Genomic DNA, 9,278 nt, shown 5'->3' on the forward strand with positions numbered 1-9,278 from the left:
AAGTGGAAATAAAAGAATGAAACCAAACAGGTTTTTAAGCTGTAACATCTTTATTTTTCATTGTGCAGAATACAAACTTAATAAAAGGAGTACAATATCCGTAGTTTAAAAAACGCGTTGATTTGCTCAGAACCTTATAAATGGAGTAATAACCTTCATTTGCTTTAACCTTTAATAATACAGTACAAATAAAAATGGAAAATGTTCATTTATACTTACGTGGTGGCTTTAGGTTTGTTAGACTCGGGTTGAACTTCCACATCCATGTGGTGCATTGATTTTGACAAATGCTGCCATCTATGTTAAGAATATTTCCTTTGTCTGTAAAACTCTAGCAAATATTATTACACTTATTAAACACACAAAATTCCCACGTTAAAGCAATTTCTTACCGTCATTGTCTAATCCACACAACCTGCAATAGCGGAAATTTGGAATGAGAGTTCTTACAAACCGATGGCATTTGTCATGTGACATGTCATGTGACATGTCAACAACCTGTCACATTTTTTAAATCAGAAAATTGAACTCGATTATACAATATGACAGATTGTTAACACGTTAATTAGTATTTCTCATTAATTTTGATGAGAACGTTTCAAAGAAATAAGAATATTTTCAATTCTCATAATTTTGTCCAATTCTCATCGCTTCGAAAGAATTCTTATTCGAAATTTCCACTATTGCAGGTTGCGTGGATTGCACAATAACGGGTTTTTTTTGAATAATTATGAGTTTTAACTAAAAAACCCCGAAAAATGGCAAGCGAATCGATTTAAACTAACATGTGTGGGAATTTAAAATAATTGAAAGAATCTGCTGAAATACGGGGTTATGTGGAAAGGCCGTGTTGGGAGATTTGTGGAAGATTCAAACATACTACTCCAGTTCAGGTCACAGCCTAGCTAAATCCATGTTTCACTTTCAGTTTTTAAGGTTTTGCACGTGAAATTTTTTTAAATTTTAGCACAGAATGCAATGCGTAAAACAAGGACAGAGTTTTAATCAAACTGTTTGATTTCCGACGAATATGATCGAATGTCTTCTGTATTATAGCTAAATGTTTCATGAATGCAAGTGCCAAGATCTGTTAATATGATTGAGGTTTTGCATCCGACTGACATTCGCATGTTATTTGTGGAGTCTGAATTTGATTGCATCTCTTGCCCATTGTTGTGCCACCTCTAGTAATGTCATATTTTGTATTTATGAAATTGCGTTTGCATGGAACATTATCACATTCATGGCCAAAATGCTAAAATTTGAAAGAAATTTCAGGGTTTCCTTGTTTGACAAATCACTAATCGTTCCTTGCTTTAAGCTGTAATTTTTTAGCAACAAACAATAAAACACTTTTAAATATTATTGTAGTTCAAAGTAGAATTTGATTTTAAACACATTGTTGAAATATATTTTATATAAAACAAGAAGAGTCCTGAAAAAGGACAAAGGACAGTGGAGGGTGCTAACTAACTATATAAATTGCCGAATCTCTGCAAGGCAAAGTTACACAATTTAAATGGTAAAAAATGTTTGTTGGCTTTGGGTATGAGAGTATTGTATTTCTGTCATTACTTTGCTGTCACATCCCAAGATCCAATAACATTAATACAGATAGGAGTCAGTGAACTGAGAACTCGGCCATTGTGATGTAAACAGCAGGACCAATGAGATGCCTTGTTACATACTAAACAGAGGTAATTGTCTCTGCTACATCTCCTGGCCTCCATGCACTTTCATGACAACTATTTGACAACCTAGTGTACAAGAGACAGCATTTTACCTCTTCCCAATATCTTTCTCACACATATAATTCACGCTTCAAGCAAGTTTTACAAACGGGATATGATGAGAACTGGTACTGGGTGTTTTGATCAATCTGAAATAAAGTTCCTGCGGAACAAAAAGGAATTTCGCCCATTATAACTTGCGTACGTCATTTAATATAAAAATCAAATCAGAGCTGATTGATTTGTAAAAAGTGTGTATTAAAATGCATTTTATCAATATTTTCTAAGCTTCATCCAATTATTCAAAAGATATGTTTACATTAAAACACAACTAAGAATCTCCTAAAACATGAAAATACTATTTCTGACAAAAAGGTTACTGAACAGGATGATAGGTATGATAGGTAACATGGGGTTTGAGTAGCTGTCATTGTGAGCTCAACGTCCTTGCTCCGGAGTGCCAAGTTCTTGTTCGTTTTGAGATGAGTCAGACTTAAAGCAACACTGACGACAACAACAACAACAACAACAACAACAACAACAACAACAACAACAATAAACATAATGCGCACACATCTGCCAAATATATATATGCACCCATGGCACATGAGCAAAATACATAATATATGAAACCAACCGCATTACCTCTGATTATAAGCAATTGAAATTAGATGAGTTTTGAGTTTTGACTTGAAAAAAAACCAGTGACTAGTATAGGACAATCACGAGGATTACGTTTAATAAGAATTTTTCATTAATTGCCGTTTTAACATACACGACAACATGATCGTGGATCGAGGCATTTTGAAAACTTGACCTCTGACCCCTTTAGTTAGGTTATGATGATGAAGCAATTCGATAATGTATGAAGGAGCATATCCATTTGTGGTATTTCAGACGAAGCACTTTATATTAATTATGAAAGTGTACAGGCAGCCAATGATAATCTGCAAGAATATAAGGACAGGTACAGTATGTTATTATTGGGAGTAATAAACATCTCAAAAAAGTAACTAACCACCCTTAAATAATGACCATTATTAAAGAACGGGCTATATTGAATTACAAATCTGTAAAAATGCGTTGTAAGCAGAATTTATTTCTGCGCATTATGATACCTCATTCGATACGATAGCCCAGAAAACAATAAAACACCGGTCATATTTAATGTAGTGAGGTCCAGATTTAAAAGTTGCACTTACAACAATACAAAAACACTCAAATATCATTACACAGATTTCCTTCCCTTATACTGAATACAATTCACTAGAACTGCAACTTTCAAATCTTGGGTTACATTGATTTAAATGTACGCTGTGACGTAAATATTTAGACAATTGCTACAAATGAGGTGACTCAAAATGCGCAGAAATAATTTCTCCCGTTTTTGAATAATGGCCATTATTTAAGAGGGGTTAGTTACTTTTTTTGAGATGTTTAGTTTTAATACCATTAAATGTGACGGTCCATGTCAAAACCAGACACTTTTTTAATCTGAAACTGCTTTAATCTACTTCACGTGAGGGCAATCTAAAAAAGTTGAAGAGAAGCAATGTTTCCGCTTTAACAAAGTAGAATTAGAATTAATACTCTCTAAACACATATCAACTTAAAAAAACCTTATTTTCCAGATCGGGTCCATTGTTGCCACTATGACTAGTATTCTGTTATAAAAGCATAAATGATAGCTTAACCATGATAGTCTCAAACGTGTTTCATAAGTTTGGCCTTGATTCTAAACTTTGCTCTGTGAAACAAATCTCAATTGAATGAATTTCTTTACACTAAAAAAAACATTTACATATGTTTGTGTGATTGTGTACCTGGTTGTACCAGTGCGATGTTATTTCACATCTATATGGCTTTACTTTAAACCTTTTTAGATGAACTTGGCCTGGTTATTTTAACTACTTTGTCATCCCCAATTTCTATATGGGCCGTGTATAAACCACGCTATATGTTTAGTTTTACATGTTACTATCTAAGTAAACCATTTAGGATTATAGGAAAATATTGACAGCTGCGTTAGTTCCGAAGTAAACATAATATACATATCACAAAAGTGTAATTCTGAATACTTGTCGGAAAGGATATAACCTAGCGGTATTTCCACACATACAAACTGGACACTAAGTATGGAATATTTCTCCATGAAATGCTAAGACTAGTCTGGAAGGGTCTGCATAAAGCACCCGGGCTAAATATGAACTGGGGTGTGACGGGAGATGGTGTAAAATAACTGTTTGATAGAAAATGTGATTTACATGAGTTGACATTATGGTGCACAATTTGTTGTGCATTTGCCTATAATGGCGGATGAAAAGGAGGCTGAATTTGAGCTTTGTAGGAGACTCATTGTTGGACTTTATGCAACATTGTTCTGTTCTTTCTTTCTGTTAGTATCAAATTTATGGCTTACTTATTTTAAAGTTTTAATGTCACCACTGGGGTCAGATGTTATAAACTTACGATACAAAAACAACTGCCCGGATTCCTGGTTGTCCAATGAACTCACGGTGTTAATTTGGGTACAGTACGTTTATAACACTTAGCCCCGTCCAAACACTCTGAGTACGTAGAACTTTTAAGAGCCATTTTTTTTTTAAAAGCTCCTCCAACTTCAAAACTGGTACATTAAAAGTGCATTTTATTTCTGATCAATGTCAATTTTTTGGAGCTAATTCACTACATTATGAGCACCGTAATGTAAACTCATGGAAAGCACATGTTCTATCAAAAATTATTTGACACCATCTACCGACACACCAACTTGGTTTATGCAGATCCCCTTAGTCTTAGCACTTTGTGAAGAAATATTCCATACTTAATGTCAAAGCAACACAAAAGGACACGGTTGTTTGATGTGATCATTTATTAATGTTTCTAACAAAACATTACATAATTTTCAATGTTAGACCTTTACAATACCAACATGTATCTTACAAATATACATTAATTATTAACGATTTTCTTTTCTTTATCAAATTTTTCATCTTTTTCTGCCCTTTTATGGTAATGTTTATTCCATAAACTGTATATTTATGTGCAAAATTATTCATTTCATTTCATTATAAAAAGTAGTTTCTATAAGATCAATGCATTAATATTATAAAGTACATTGCAGATTTTTCATTGTCGAAGTGACGTAATATTCGGATTAACTACCATAGCAATATGGTAAAACAAATTTTGAATGTATCGCGCTGCACTACAAGCAGGTTTTACTCGTCACCTGTGTATGCCTGCAATCATAGATTGAATGAAATACCGCTCATTTATACTAATCTTACAGGTGCGAGTGATCAGCTTGATATGATTCAATGCAGAGGTACCGCGTGAACGTACTAGTGAAGTGCGATGTATTCAAACATTGTTTTACCCTATTGCTATGGTAGTTAATCCGATTATTACATCACTTCGACGGCGAATATCCCACTTCTGTTTGAAATCGCAAGAAAACCTACCCATCTTAATCTCAGTCAGTACTGCCGATGCCTTATAAGCGGTGAAAGCGCAAAGGCGTGGCAACTCAGAATTCGACCTCCCAGTCTGCGCCAAATGTCCTCGGGTTTAAAAAAAAGTGGAGGAACGCCTCATTGATGTAACATCCAAACCCTATTGATGTACGTCGCTTCTTCAACAATTGCAAGCAATATCCAAAACTGGGATTTAAAGTTAAGTAGTCATGTAGTTTTGTGAAGTTGTGGCAAAAGAGCTACGTTATACGCTGAACTAGCAGAATTTGGCGCTTTAACCGCGGTGTTGGCAATAGTGTACCTTATTGTATAGCTTTTATTCTCAATCGATCAAGATCCCCGTTGCAAAAAATAATAATAACAAGCTAATCATTCAATATGTTTGTGTTACGCATAAAGGACAGAAAAACTAATAAAGATTGAATGCTGCTTCACCGGGATATGACAGATGAAATGATAATATCCCATAACATCATCTGCATTCAAGATTAAACTGCAGCTTAGTCTGAACTTGAATCATATTATTTGGAAAATGCATCGTCTTCTGGGCATATCTGTCTGGAAACTGTCGCCGTGATTGCAAGATTTGCACCTCTAAGATCATTTGTTAAAAGTGACTTATTCTCAGGAATGTTTTAAGCAAAACAATATGAAAGAAAGAAACAGTTTACCAACACAAAGTGTTACAAATACACAATACAACAAATAAACACAAACCACGACCAGCACACAACCTAACTTGAAAAAGGGCAAGGGAATGTGCCGCCATGTGAATCGAGCCCACGACCTTCCAATCTCAGTTCTTTCTTTTTTTCTTTCTTGTTAATTATTCGGTTTCCTCTTGTAGCGAGCAACTGTTCCACATTGTGTTTAGTTGTTCTTGAGCAGGATGCATAGCCCAATAATTACCTACTTTACAAATATATGTGATGCGATCAGGCAAAATCAGTCGGAACTCGGAAATATTGATTTTGAGATAATAGCCAAAGGATATATTTCCTTTTCTTTTCTTTTGTTTTGAAAACTCTTTATTTGCTCATATTTTTGGAACTGGTTGATCAATGTCATTGGTGTTTTCTGCAAAATGCAGCTTTGTAAATGCCTCGTGCTATCCTATAAGAAACTAAAATTTTAATATTTGCGAGTTCCGACTAATTTTGCTTGATCGCATTACATATAATTATATTCTTATTTGCCCACCAATAAAAAATAATATGATATTGTTTAATTGGGTCAATTTAACAATCCTATTATTTTGGCCTAAAATTAATCTGTGCTAAAATGATACATTGAACGACCGGTGTATTTTTATAATCATGAAATCCTATACACCTAAGGAGGTATAGTATACGCTGAAGATGTCCAAGATTATTGATTAGCCCTATTGCCTTTTCACTTCAGCAATTTGAAACATATTGTGCGTACATAGACTGTTGATTGCAAAATCAATCATTCTATATAACTGATATCAACAACATAGCTATTTCATACTGTATAAAATGATTGTTTGCACCTTGAAAGGAATCGCAGTGTGATGGTAAATAATCAAGTCATACTCATATGAATAAATTAGTGTTATTTCACGAGCAAATCCGGATAATAATAAATGTGTTTTATCGGAGTCGTTGAGCAACTTAATGATATGAAAATATGTAACGCATGAAATGATACTTGTTATTGTTATTGTAAGTTGTTGCCATATAATATGAAACACCTTCATTGCTATTAAACTGTAGCTCAAACTTGATACATTACTAATTTCAAAATATAATTACAAGTTCGTCAATAACATAACTCTGAATCACATACACAATACAGTGGCGTATCGTGGCCACGCCTCCTCGGGGTGGGGGGGTATAGAAAATGAAAATATTGCCGCCCTTTGCAGCAATAGCCCGAAAAGGTCACCCCACTTTTAAAGCCAGAATGGCTCACGAAAAACAAAACAGGGTGAGGTTGAGCAAAATAATTGTTTCAGCAATTTGCTTTATTAAAGAATTAGAGGTGTTACACCCCCCCACCCTAATTAGCAGTGTTGGAGGACTCGGGACTCGGACTCGGACTCGAGTCCGGACTCGAGTCCTTTTTTCAAGGACTCGGACTCGGACTTGAACTTGGACTCGGAAGCTAAGGACTTGGACTCGGACTCGGACTCGGACCCCAAGGACTCGGGGACTCGGCTTCGAGTCCACCTCGAGTCCGGCAAAATAGGGTCTTTTTAGGTCTTTTATTTTCGTTCATTGTAAACTTCTTCTTATGCTTGATCAATGATCACATCATGTGATTAATATAAGTAATTTTGCATGCAAATAAATTCAGTTTGTAAATAAAAGTACAACCAAAAAGCAAGACTGCTTTCAGTTAGCCTATATCTTTAATTGGTTAAATGGATTTAAATCATAATCGTTTGTTTTGACATGACTGCTTTGTTAGTCTAAAATGTACATGAATAATATATCCTGGGACACTCAAGTTAAATTTTGGTAGGGGTGTGCGGTGCCGAACTTAGGGAACTAAGAACTGATTTGGAGGCAAATTAGGGGCTGGGAATAGGGGCTTGATGAATTGAAATTGCAACATTTTTGTGGAGGTCTGTGAACTGAAATTGGGCCAAATTTTTGGTAAACCGAGAGGGGGAAAAATTTTGGCACATATGGGACACCTTTAAAATAAAACGCTCTAAAAGGCTTAGAAAATAATACTTACATTTATATGCAAATTTTCCTGCTCGCTGCGCTCACAACATAGACCTATATCTAAATCATTTAAGGTTTGTAAATTGGGATCCCCAAAAATGGCATGTGCAAAGGGGGGTGCAAAGATTTTTAGCAGGCCGAGGGGGGAAGCCATTTTTAGCAGGCTGAGAGGGGATAAGCATTTTGTGCAATTTCACCCTTCCTTGGGCTCCGCATAATTATTGCAAAGCCCCCAAAACAATACTAGACATGCTAGGTGGGACTAGCAAATTATGTATTTACAAGAAAATATTATAGAGCTAAAATTCTGGTTAAGTATAGGCCTACGTTGATAAAGTATTGGTGAAAACCCCGGGGCTTGAATTTGATACATAAGGACTCGGACTCGGACTCGGACTCGGACTCGAACATTGAGGACTCGGACTCGGACTCGGACATCAAAAATTGGCCAGGACTCGGACTCGGACTTGGACACCAAGGACTCGGACTCGGACTCGGACTCGGATGACGAGGACTCGACTACAACACTGCTAATTAATGCAGAACTTGGGTCATAAAGCAAACTTAAGTGAAAGAAGGCAGCTTTGAAACAATTAAGAATAGATACTTCTTGCAAACAGATGAACACTAACTTGCTATCAATTGCGTCTGCTCGCAAGAATTGTTTCTAGTAATGAGACAGTTTCACGCTCCGTAACTATTACACAGAATTTCAGAACTTGCTCTTTTGTATTTCCCTATTTTAAATGCAAAAGACAACATGCGGACAAAATATCGGACTCGGACAATGTAATGTGACACTGGACTGGAGGCACCAGACTTTATGATAGCAATGGAGAACAGACAACTGAGAGGTCAATATTTGGCGCCCTAGTGGGCCACATCTTGCTAACTGCTCCTACTGTTTGTGATGATTTTACCTGTTTGTAGACCTTGTATCTGTCTATAATTTTAACTGTGAGCTGATTTTACAGTGCTGCTAACACTGGATGTACTGTGAACTATGTATTTGTCTTCACTTTGGACAATTTTAAGGTAAAATTTCTTGGATTTGTTGTATTCTAAAACTGTATATACTGCTAGTGTGTGTGTGGACAGCTACTCTACCTGCTCAGTCAACCTAACCTAATCTCCTGTACCAACTATATAGGTGAACCAAGAACTTGTGGAGCAAAATCAATGAATTATTGATTATGTTATCATCTTTGCAATGGGAATTATAGTAACTGATTTCAAGTATCTCTGGTTGCTTGTTTTGTTTACATGTTTGCAAGCTGATCAGAGGTTTACAACAGAGACACAACTTCAGTATAGCTATAGACCTAATGTGACTGGAAAAACTTTTAATCACAAAAGTTCCTAACTTCCCGTGTTCA

Source organism: Amphiura filiformis, chromosome 9 (assembly GCF_039555335.1).
Source record: "Amphiura filiformis chromosome 9, Afil_fr2py, whole genome shotgun sequence".
NCBI lineage: Eukaryota > Metazoa > Echinodermata > Ophiuroidea > Amphilepidida > Amphiuridae > Amphiura > Amphiura filiformis.